This window comes from Micromys minutus, assembly GCF_963924665.1.
Source record: "Micromys minutus genome assembly, chromosome: 7".
In the NCBI taxonomy this organism is placed as follows: domain Eukaryota; kingdom Metazoa; phylum Chordata; class Mammalia; order Rodentia; family Muridae; genus Micromys; species Micromys minutus.
The window spans coordinates 4,174,466-4,186,761 of NC_137976.1; the positions used below are offsets into that span (position 1 = coordinate 4,174,466).

The 12,296-nt window shown below is 46.6% G+C and overlaps 1 protein-coding gene across 2 annotated transcripts in view; it reads left to right on the top strand.

Moving 5' to 3' along the window:
- RUNX1 (RUNX family transcription factor 1) overlaps positions 1-12,296 on the top strand; it is an 84,119-nt gene that overhangs the window by 26,379 nt on the left and 45,444 nt on the right. The window lies entirely within an intron of this gene.

Below are 12,296 nucleotides of genomic sequence, written 5' to 3' on the forward strand. Positions count from 1 at the left end.
GAGACGTTTCCAGGTCAACTCTCCGACCTCTCAGACGCTTCTGTGTACTGGGTTCTTTCTAACGCTTTGTCTTAGACGTCAAAAGGAAATTAGGCCAACTCCGATGAGTTAAGAAGTTTGGGGGCTTTTCTGAGGCAAGGAGTAGACCGGCAGATATACAGCACAGCTCAGTGTGATCAGACTCAGAGTGTGGCTGGGAGACTGGCCCTGTATTAGATGTGACAGTGAAGACCTGAAGGTCTCAGTGGACCAGAAGGGGCAGCTCACCATCCATGCCCATGGTAATGTGGTAAGGCCAGAGATGAAATCTGTGAAAATAACCCTCTCTTCTTCCCTTGAGCAGATCTTATTCTAAGACTGTTTAAAATAGAGTCTGGGCTAGAGTGGGGGGGGGCAGTAAATATAGAAAGATGGTCTCAAAAGGAGCTCCTGAGAGGAGAGCGTTTAAAACGGAGTGGGGTTGTTTAGTCTGGAGGAAAGATGTCCTCAGAGTGCCTTAAGGACTGTCTTTGAGTAAACACAGGAGTGACACTCTTCCAGAGCCACACCCCAGCCCAGGCGCTGCAACTGGACTCACAGTTCCAAGTCTGTAGGTGGATGGGACCTGAAGGACAGTGGCTTCCGTCCTCCAAACCATGCCAAGTGCCCCTGGGAAGGGTACCCTCAGAGGCTGGGACGTGGAAAGTGGCGGTCCCTCATGTCCCTAGAGGCTATGGTGAAGAGAAGTTAGATGGTAAGAATGCAACTGTTAAGAGGAATTTTCAGCCTTTGGGAGGTTTCAGAACCTCCCAGAACCCTGGTTCCTTCTACCAAATGTATGTACCTCTGACGACATCTTTGGCAAACCTCACTACATGATACCATGTGCTTGGTGCAGGGCATGAGCTTAGGAAACCGTCAGCGATCGCCTGGGGAGCTTCCTTTCCTCGTCCCCTCCTGGTGACCTTTCCTATCTGGTGGCTCTTTGAGCCTCTGTGATAGTTTTTTGGTGTGTGGCCCTCAACAGGCAACCTTGTCAACACAGGCAGCTCATGGGGGCTCCGAGGTAGTGGCCCTTAGGAATTCTGCTTCCTAGGGCTATCCACAAGGGCAGAGTTTGCTGCTGTCATGGCTATGACTTAAGGTATCTGGCCTCCCTTTGGAACCAGTCACCCAGTCACCTCTCTGCTTCTATCTCCCCAAGTTCCCAGAAGCAGTAACATACAGAGAGCCCATGGTCACCAGAAACGCCCAGGGCACAGTGCTCATGCTGGCTGCCCTTTCCTCCCGCTCCTGTGCCTGGTGACTCCCTCCACTCTGCCCTCCTAGATCCCTCCCATTTTACTCCCTACCAGATCCTGTGCAGCCTTTTCTCTTTAACCTCTTTGAGATTCCCCAGCCGTGGTCAGGTTCAGGGAGCTCTCGGGAGCTCTGGGAGTTGTGTTGAATACCACGCTCTGCTTCTTTCTAATGTGAACCACAGACCAAGGTAACACACAGTTCTCACCCAGCCCAAGAAGCCTCTTAGCACTCCCTGGGGCTTCCAGAGTAGAAGCTCTGGGCACTGGAGAGGAGAGGGCCATGGCCCAGAGCAGGGGACTGGAGAGGAAGCAAGCCAAAGTGATGACTTAGTGCGGGGGCCAGGGAAAGGGACAAGGTTTAGGAAGGCTGATGCTGAGAGTGACGTGCTCATAGGATGACTCCTTTAGCCGGTGGGTCTCCAAAGCAGCTGTTACCTCCAGAACAGGTTATACAATGGCTGTATGTGAGCAAGCAGCTTACAGTAGGGTCCTACAATAAGCCTTCCATTTTCCTTATTCTTCCTAAGAAAGACAGGTTTTCACCGTGTGCATTTTTCCCCTAAACATTCAAAGAAGTGAGAGAGGATCTGAGCCTAAAAAAAGCAAATGGCAGAGAGAAGGGAAATGTCCCCATACTGGGACAGCTGCCCACCGGCTGTGTAGATCAAGTATTCGGATAAAGCATTCGCCACCCCTGCAGTTTTATAATGTATGAGAACAGTCACTGGGAACAGGGCCCCAGCCTTTTTTCTAAGACAGAATTGGATATCAAGGGAAGAGTGTAACAGGGAGAATAAGGTTAAGTGTGGCATAAAGAGGCTGTAGCCCAGGAAGATTGTCTTCTGTTTCCCAAGGGGCCTCTAGAAAAAAAGCCAAGAGCAAACGCAGGCCAACTCCAGAAGTGAGGGTGGGCTGTTAGGGGTTACACTTACTCTTATCTTCCTATTTTTGATTTTTGTCTTTTAAGTTGAGACAGGCTCTTGCTATGTAGTCCTGGTCAGCCTGCAGCTTGCTATGTAAACCAGGCTGACCTTGAACTTCTGATAGCCCTCTGCCCCTGCCTCCCCCAACCCCAAGGACTGGGGTTAGGGTTTGTAGCACCACATCTCAGACCGGTTCTCTTAGCACCCTGATTATTTCTACTGGTGTTCTGTCCGCCATCACTTTCTGATGCAACGAGAAGTGAGGACCCCGTGTGCTCCGCAGGGCGGCCAGACTAATGCAGCCGCTTTAGGTAATGAAGGATCATGAATTCTGCGTGAGCCTGGCCCAAGAACCCTGATGTTTGCCACGCTGATGTTTGCCACGCTGATGTTTGCCACGCTGAGCAGCACCGCAAAGTTCTCGCTCTTTGGCAAAGTCGGCCCCAGAGAAAGGAAGTAACTTTTCCAGGTTTAAGCAGAACAGTGAAGCCACAGGACAGATAGGGAGTTTCTCACTGTCTTTGGACTGTTTTTCTGCCTACACATCTATCCTTCTGTCCATCTGTCCATCCATACTATACCATCTGCACTTCAAATCCCATGAGCTCTCTCTCCTTGCCTTTAGAATCTCTTTGTGTAAATGTGGGCTGGCTTTCAAGATTTCTCATGTGGGACCCAGCTCTGAGGCTGCCAAGTAGGGTACATGGTAACCTCAAGCTGACATGGTTGTCGGGACTGAAGCTGTATTGTAGTAGGCTGTGTGCTCCAGAGAGGGAGGGGGAGAGGCAGGGAGAGGGGGAGAGAGAGAGAGAGAAAGAGAGAGAGAGAGAGAGAGAGAGAGAGAGTCTCCAGCTTTTGCAGTTTAGATGGCTACTGACCACTATCAGTAACCCTCTGCCCCTGAGTAAGTCAAAACTTGCTTTTCACACAGTCCATGGGATGCTTCTACATCTCCAGCCAATACAGCAGTGGACATGGGGGGGATTCAGTTCCTCAGAGGGGAAGATGCCACCAGAAGGTGTTTGTTTTCAGGCAGGAAGTAGACCATTGGATGACTTGTTAACATGCTAAAAGAGTTTGATAGAAGATATACTAAAAGGATGGTGACGGCATGTGTGTGTGTGATGGGTGTGTATGGGGGCTGTGAGGGGTGTGTGTGTGTATCCTATGGGTTCATGTGGAAGTCAGAGGTCAGCACCAACCACTGTCCTCTTTTGAGACAGGGTCTCTCTGTGAACCTGTAGCTCAATCTGTTGAGCTATGCCAGCTGGTCAGTAAGCTCCAGGGACCTACAGGTCTCTATTCCCCAGCACTAGGGTTAGTGCAGATGTACTAAATCACCCAGCTAATGACATGTGAGGCAGGGCTGGGGACTTGAGTCCTCATACCTGGGTAGCAGACACTCTACTGACTAAGCAATCTCCCCAGCCCCAGCCCTGCACCATAAAAGAACCTTTTTTCACAAATAGAATTCTAAGAGTTGTTTTATGTTGCTTTGATACTTCTAGAAACAATGTAAAACTCCAGCTCTCAACCCCATACATTTATAATTTAGGAAAGTATGGCAGTGTTGAGATATGAGAACATGTGTTTTGGAGATACATTATCTGTATATAGTCCATGATGGGATTTAGATGCATGACTTGGTTTGGTGTGAGAGGAGAGATTTTGCTGAGGAAGTTGGGTGAGGGACCAGCTGATACATTGGGTCCACCCTGAAGATGAGTTTTGGGAAGTCTTGACTATTGGGTCAGGTACCTGTGACCTGTGGAATCGACTCCATTAAATTTCAAAAAGGTCAAGAAACAAATGATGGCTGTGTCTGTGACAGCTTCTGCCCTCTTGTAAAGGTGTCTTTAGCAGTCACTGTTCAGGCTTTAAGATTAACAGTGATGAGAACGAGGTACAGCCGTTCCTTAAAACTCAGAGGATCATCAGGATGTTAGACTCACTGTCTTAGTTAGGGTTTTACTGCTGTGAACAGACACATGGCCAAGACATTCTACATGGGAAATGGGATAAGGTGGCAGTCAGCAGAGGTCATCAAACATCAAGCCTATTGCCAGGATCAGGATACACGCCTTAGAGTTGTTGGTCAAAAGGGTCCCACAGACTTCAAAAAAAAAAAAAAATTTAGGCAAGTGTCATTGCTTCTGGTTTCCCCTAGAATATTATGGTAAGACCCTGTTACTGAAGATGTCACATACTTTTGCTACAGAGCATAGAACAACAGTTCCTAGGCTGTGAGTTGCCACCCCTTTGGGAGTTACATATTAGATATTTACATTATGGTTCAAAACAGTAGTAAAACTATGGTCATGAAGTAGCAACAAAATAATTTTATGGTGGGGAGGGTCACTGGGTCTCTTATAAGGACAACATTTAACTGGGGCTGGCTTACAGGTTCAGAGGTTCAGCTCATTATCATTAAGGTAGAAACATGGCAGCATCCAAGCAGGCATGGTGCAGGAGGAGCTGAGAGTCCTACATCTTCATCGGAAGGCTGCTGGGAGAATATTGACTTCTAGGCAGCTAGGATGAAGGTCTTAAAGCCCATTCCTACACTGACACACCCATTCCAACAAGACCACACCTACTTCAACAAGGCCACAACTCCAAATAGTGCCACTTCCTGGGCAAAACCATCACACTTGCCAATGGATACATTCTAGATGAAATTATCCTTAGAATGGGTCAACCCAAGAGCCTCTGTCAGCCAACTGCTTTTTAGAGAATTTTGTTGAAGTCTGTATATGGGCATACATGCATGTGTGTGAGATGTGGGAGATGCATGTTTGAGTAGGTGTGTCCGCAGTGTGTTTTCATGTGGAAGCTAGAGCTTGATATCAAGTGTCTTCATTCATCGTCTACCGCTCTTCTTCCTTCCTTTTTATTTCTCTGAGTCAGGGTCTCTCACTGAACCTGGAACCTACCAAGCTTGAAATTCTGGCTAGATTGGCTAGAATCTCCAGAATTCTTGTATCTCAACCTCACCAGTGCTAGGGTTATAGGTGTGCACTGCCACACCCGCCTTTCAGACACGGACACTAAAGATCTAAACTCAGTTCCTCATACTTAGGCAACACCTTACTGACAGAACCATGTCCCCAGCTTCATGAATATAATTTACTCCTTTGACTTTGAAGGGACGCAGCAGAAAGAAATATCTTATGTTCGTGTGTATGCATACATGTACATTAAATAGAGTCTTTGTTTGATGAGTATTCCCTAATGAAAAAGCAAAATGCACGAAAGACGTCCATCCATAGGGTGGTAATGAACTCACGATGCAGAGTGTTAGAAAAGAGTGAAATGGGTGTTTATGGCTTTTTCTTATGGTTGAAAACAGTGTAGATCTTCTCTTGGGGAGAAAAGTTACTAACAATAGTGACTGGTGTTACACAGTGACCACTGTTTGTCCAGCGCCTTTCAAAGTGCTGAGGGCACTTGCTTATAAGACCTCGGGAGACACGGTTAAGGTGGTTGAAGCAAAAGGTGATGAGAAGGATACTCAAGGTCACCCAGCTAGTCAGCCGGAGGGAAGCTCAGGAATCCAGACACTGCACCGGGACACCCAGCTCTGATTCTGAGAACTAAGGTATTTGAGCCTCATTGCATTATATTGCTGTATCTCTGATAAGAAGAGCTTATCAATGTGTGTGTGTGTGTGTGTGTGTGTGTGTGTGTGTGTGTGTGTGTGTGACTCACACTTGGTTTTCCTGTAGCTTTGAATCTGCCCCAGACATTTGCCTGGAGTCAGTTCTTCCTTCGGGTGGGTGTACTGAGTTACCCACCTGCCTCCCAGGGAGCTCCCAATACACAGATGCTGCCACACGGGCTAACAATTGGCTCTATGGTTCGCTGAGGGCTAGGTGAGGACCTGGTGCTCTTGGGATCACCACTGCAGGTTCACCAGTTCACAATAGAGTCATGGTACATAAAGGGAAACAGAGAGGTTTTCCTTCCTTCCAACCCAGACGTAAAGCAGAAGAGAGATGGGGGAGGGGGGCTTCCTTGCTCTGTATACCTGTTGTCCCACTCTGAAAGCATTTCAGGCTAAGCAAGGGATTCTGGGAGTTCTTCACCCTGGTATTTTGGTTCCCACTCTGCTAATCTCTCTAACTACCTGGAGACTTAGAGAAGCAGTTCCTAAAAGCATTACTAATAACTGTGCCTACGTGTCTCTAAGGAACTTTAGAATCTCTTCCTGTTTATTACCTTAGTTTATATGACCCTAGACCTAGAAGAGTTTTGTGAGCATCAAAATTTCCCTGAATTCAGGCTAAGGCCTAGAATGTTCTCTGGGGAAACTGAGAATGTGAGAAAAAAAAAATCAGGTTTCTTCTCTGTGAACAGCAGTAGTCTTCTTTGACACTACCCCATGAACAACAGTCCACCTTGACACTACCCATGAACAACAGTCCACCTTGACACTACCCCAGTGAGTTTTTGATCAATATCCCACTTGTGCACAGAAGTTGCTAAGGGTTAGGTGGCTCTTGCCATCTGAAGCAGGTTCTTTCCAGGTACCAGTAAGACTCGAAAGGTATAAGCAAGACACCTCCTCAGTTGGGTGCAGGGAAAAAGAGAGAAGAAATGTATACTGAATAAAAGCTAAGCCATTCCTTTGAATGCTTTTCTTTGACTCAGATCACTGTAAAATCAGATTGCTACCTAGAAGAGCATGTAAGTGAAGCGGGGTCTGTGCTAACACAAAGCCCTTGTTAGAATTGATTGCATGAAGTACAAAATGAGAAAAAAAAAACAATATAATATTGTCTACAGTGAGGCTTCCGTTCCTTAATCTTAAAATGTGTAAAAAAGATTTGAGGATCCTTAACTCCGGGACCTGGGCTTTCACCCTGGCGCCATCAGACCTGTGGGTGTGAACTTGGGCAATTATCTTAAATACTTTTTAGTCCTTGGTTTCCTCCTGGGTCAAACTAGGCAATGAGATGAGATAATCTCTAAATTAGTTCCCACTCAAACTGGGGTAACAAAATATTGTCAGCAGAACAGAGGTATAGCTTCCTCACAAACAGGGGCCCCTTTCAGGCCACCATCCCGGACTGCTTATCCTGAACACTGTCATCATGTCCCCCATGAGGGGTTCCACAGCAGTGTTCTCTGTCAGATTCTCCCTCTTCCTCTCCCTCCCTACTCCCTCCCCTCTTCCTCTCTGTTTTTGAAAGGGCTTTGTAAATTTATCTTCAGATCCTCTAGCTATAAGTAACACAGCTAATGTCTCCTGATGTCTCTGCCACTCAGCTTGAGATGATACATCTCATGTTCACCCCGGGCTAGCCTTGGGAGGCTGATACCTGGCTCTCAGTCCAACAGACAGTGGCCATATTAATGCCTTAGGGTCAAGAGGCTGTATAACAGACCACCTCCCGGAACCCTGAGAACCGTTCCTGGAACATAACTCCCGTTTAGAAGATGTTGGCTATTGTGTGTATTTGTCTTGGAATCTTGTGGAAAATGAGAAATCTCTCTTGACAAAACACAAAGAGGACCCGTGAAACCCTAAATTTAAATATTCATGAAGTAGCCTCAATGTTGTGCTTTTTGAGATGCAATTAAACATTTATGCATTTTGATTTTTTTAAATTTATTTTATCTTTTTGTATTTAGGCCCAGTACATTTCTTTTCTGGCATATTATGGCCCCTTAAAATACTCTGAGTACTTTTCCTAAGTCCTTCATGATTCCAACAGACTTGTCTCCAAATGTCATACTTTGTGAACATCTTGAAGAAAACTTATGTCCTTATAACACAGAAGCTCATACCTGAGATCTAACACTTGGGCCCTTCCCAGTGTGTGCATAGTACAACTGGTGAAGAGTCTCACATTGTTCTAGGAAACAGCAGAACCTCTCCACTGTCTGCCCTTGCTGTCCTTAGGGGATTTGTTCCAGGAACCAACACCTCAAATACCAACACTGCCACACGGGACCCCCTGATATCAAATGACAGATTATTTGTAGATAGCTCACGTGCATCTTCCTGTAGACTGTCAGTCACTTCCTGGTTACTGAGGTACTCTAGATAAGGCTGCATGCATGCCTGTTAGACTGTGTCCTTAGGGAAGTCGTTGTGTGTTCAGAAAATACGTTTTCTTCGCCAAGTATTGGAGCCTGGATTTGGTTGACTCCAAGGATGTATCAGCCACAGATGTGGAGTACCGGGCTCATGACTCCAGAGTGCCTGCAATCTCCAGCAAGACTGGAGACACACTGCACAGACACAAAGCAGCTAGCCACCCTTTGAGTTTCTGAAGCTAAGGCAGGTCTCTGGAGGGCCCCTTCCCACCGTGTGTGTGTGTGTGTGTGTGTGTGTGTGTGTGTGGAGAGAGAGAGAGAGAGAGAGAGAGAGAGAGAGAGAGAGAGAGAGAGGTAGACCATGATGCTACTGGCCTCACACAGAGGAGGAGAAGAACACTCCTCCTGCTACCTGTGGATGTTGCTCTCGGACACTTAGCTGTCATACATCTCCCATGGGTCCAAATGACCTCCCAGCTTGCTGAAGGTCTGTGGCAGGCAGACCCTGTTGTCAGAACACATCAGCACGTCCACCTCTCCCCTTTGGATTCTTCCAAGGCCTAAGCACTTTCCCTTTTCCGGTTTGAACAAACTCGAGTTTTCCCAAGGGCTTAGGTTTTCCTGTAAGCAGTGAACTGAGAAAGGCCATTAGGAAGAGGCTGGCACATAGTGTCTCAAAGGACCTGGCCATTGCAACACACACACACACACACACACACACACACACACACACAAGGATTTTTTCCCTCCAAAGTTTTGATTAAATAAGTAAACCTCTTCTCCTCATTTTAGATCTGTGTCTAAGTTCATTGCAGTTCTTTTGAATCTGCCTCTTCTTTTCATGTTTTCTCTCTGAAAACCTTCTCTAAGGTTTCTGCTTTGGGGCTCTGGCAGTACTCAAAGGAAAGAGGGAAATTAACTATAATCTATAGGCGTGTGCCGCGACTGTCAGACCAGGGGAAGAACGGCCATTAGTCAGGTGACAAATCCCTTCTTCCTGGCTCACTTTCCCTCAAGGTCATTGCTTAAGGCTTTCCCTGGGAAAACTTGCTGTAAGCATATCAAACTTTCTCAACCCATGTCCGCAGTGAAAGCCAAGGTTAGAAAAATATTTAAGTACCCAAAGGGAAGTATTTTTCCTGTGGGTTCCTCCCCCAACCCCAGACACCACCCTTAAAGTAACTCAGTGGAATCAATCGGCAACTCCCCAGGCCCTTATGAAGTAAGTTAATGGTGATACATTAATTTTGTGCTCCCAGGAATTCCATATGCCTGGGTTCCATTAAAGTACCTATTGACTAAAGCCCGCACTGTTTGGCGTGCTTGCCTGCCCTGAAATGTCGAACAGTGGGTATTTTATTTGCTTGCTGGATCTTGTTTGTATTTTTGTACACCATGGCTGGCAAGTCATATTCTGGTCATCTGAGGCAAAATGTAAACGCCTGAAATAAGTCACTTCTTAAGTGCAGGGTGACTTTATGACCCTTTCTGGAATTCTGTCCCAGGTGTCTTATCTTCATTTGTCTGTAAGTGGTTGCATAGCATTTCTGGTCCACTCATTTTACAAAGCAATGAGAAACACACAGAGGGACATTTTTCATCTTAATCTGACCTTGCTCGTGGGGCCCCGGCCCCGAATTTCAGAACAAAATCAGAGGGTTTAATGGAGATTGGGAGAGGGAATTGGAGCCTCAGTTTTTCCCTCTATAGAAGGGGTTTCCAGATGCCCACCTCCCAAAGGGATCAAAGGATTAAACAAGATAGACCAGGTGAGCACCATCCCTCTGATGCTAGCTGCCTGACTCCAGCTCTAATAACAAACCTCCATCACGGGGATTGCAGGACATGGAGACTTCATGTGAGGCTGCGGCACAGAGCCCCACACAGAAGCACATGCCAGGGAACACGGGCAGGTCATTTTCCTTCATTCCCAACCTTTCATTTACCAAGGGAACCACATGGAATTCTGCTAAAGTGTTCACTAAATACCAGTACCAAGTTATTTAAAAATGAGGGGGGAAATCTGGTAAACCGTTTTCTTAGGACTTAGCACTTAGAACCTGTTCTCCTTCAACCCAACCTAACGGTCACTTTAAATCCTGACACACCAGAAACCAAACCCAAGACTTACCAAGGTACCACCTTGTGAAACCTGCATCCTGCCTCTTCAGAGAACAGGCAGGTGGGTCCAGATAAAGGCTTTATCAGATATAGCCCCATTTCCCAGCAGAACATTAAGCATCCACATTGCTGTGACTTTTCAAGGCTCCTAGCATCTAGAAAATTCTGCTGGGTCACCCATGAGCATCATGGGATCTCTCTCTACTATACAGGGTTTTGTCTTATTTGAGTGGTGTATGTCAAAGCCTGGTTTCTCAACTAAGTAATAGGAATACAGTAGGTGGGAGTCAGATATTTGCAAACAACACAGCCTAAGAACCTACTGTTAATGTTTTACAGGTATTGAGCAACACCCTTCGGGATCTTAAGAAAAGTTGTGATTGTTTTCTTAAAGATAGTTTTGGTTTTGTTACATTTACGTGTTTTATGTTGTGTGTATGTGTGTTTTGCCTGCATGTATGTTTGTGTACCACGTGCATGCCTGGTGCCCTGGAGGCCAGAAAAGGTCCTTTGATCACCTCAAACTGGAATAACGGTCACAAATGGTTCTGAGATGCCATTCGGGTGCTGGGAACCAAATTCTGGTCCTCTACAAGAGCAACACATGCCCAAACTGCAGAACCATCTCTCCACCATGAAAGATAGGGTCCGTCTCCTTTTGTCAGCCTGGTGGAAATAGGGGGGAAATGGGCATTTAAATTAGCCACCACTGTAAACCTATACTTTTAGAAACTCTTCCCTCTGCCATTTGCCTCCATCTAAAACTCTTTAAGGCACTTGGAAACAAAGAAAGAAACCTTGATCAACAGTTCTGAGTTTTATTTAAATTTATTTTCTTCTACATACAGCTCTCACAGTAGCAAAACCGCAGGAAAGAGCAGTGAAGCCTGCAGCTTCTGAGTCTATAGTCCTTGGTGTGTGTGTGTGTGTATGTGTGTGTGTATGTGTGTGTGTGTATATATGTGTATGTGTGTGTGTTGTGAGAGTGTATGTCTATGCTGTGTCTCTGTGAGTGTGTGTCTGTGTATGTCTATGTGTGTCTGTGTGCGCGCCTGTTTGTGTGTGTGTGTGAATTTGTGTGTTAGAGAAAGAGTGTGTGTGTGTTTGTCTGTGTGCCCGAGATTCAATTTCTGGGAAGTGAAATGATCCACCCTGTGCCTGTTTGAAAACCTTCAGCTACTTAAAAGGGAGGCTCTGGGGCCACTGGATGGTCTGTGCATGGTCTTACAGGCTGGGGGTAGGATCAGAGAGTCTTTGCTGCTGAGAGTGATTCAGCCATTCTCAAAATAAGCAGCGGAGTGTAGAGAGGAAGAACTGGAAACACTGAAGCCTGAGTTTGGAGGGTGGAGCTATTCTCAGCGGGGCTCCTTAGTGGGAGGGGGCAGTGCCCAATGGAAAGCCCTCAGGCCCTGGCTCTGTGAGGTTCTCAGCTTCTGCTGGAACCTCAATTTTCTCATCTACAAAGTTGGGGGGCAGGGTGTAGTGAGGACTGAGGCACTTCTGAGCTCCTGAAAGCTTGATTGGATGTTTCCAGGAGACTGAGCTTGCACAGTATCCTCTTCCAGCCTCTAGCAGGAGACTGGGCAAGACCTGCTCTGTGGATTCTGTCCAGAGGGGGATGGAGAAGAGATGGTCACTGGGAGTGTGGGGGAGGGGCTAGTGAGGAGCAAGAGGGTGTAGGGCCAGAGGGAGGATCCACCCAACCACCCCAAGCTGCTGCAGAGGGACCTGAAAAGGCCCACGCAGAGTAGAGTAGCTTAAGTGGGGGAAATCAGGGAAACTATATTTCCCATGACTTTGGCAGCATTAGAAAAAAAAAGGAAGAAGAAAGAAAAAAAAATCTGTAAACACACAAAGTGCTCAATTGTCCGAGCCTAATGGCCAACTTCCCAAAGCTGTGGCCAGCCAGAGACCTTAGTGTTAATTCCTC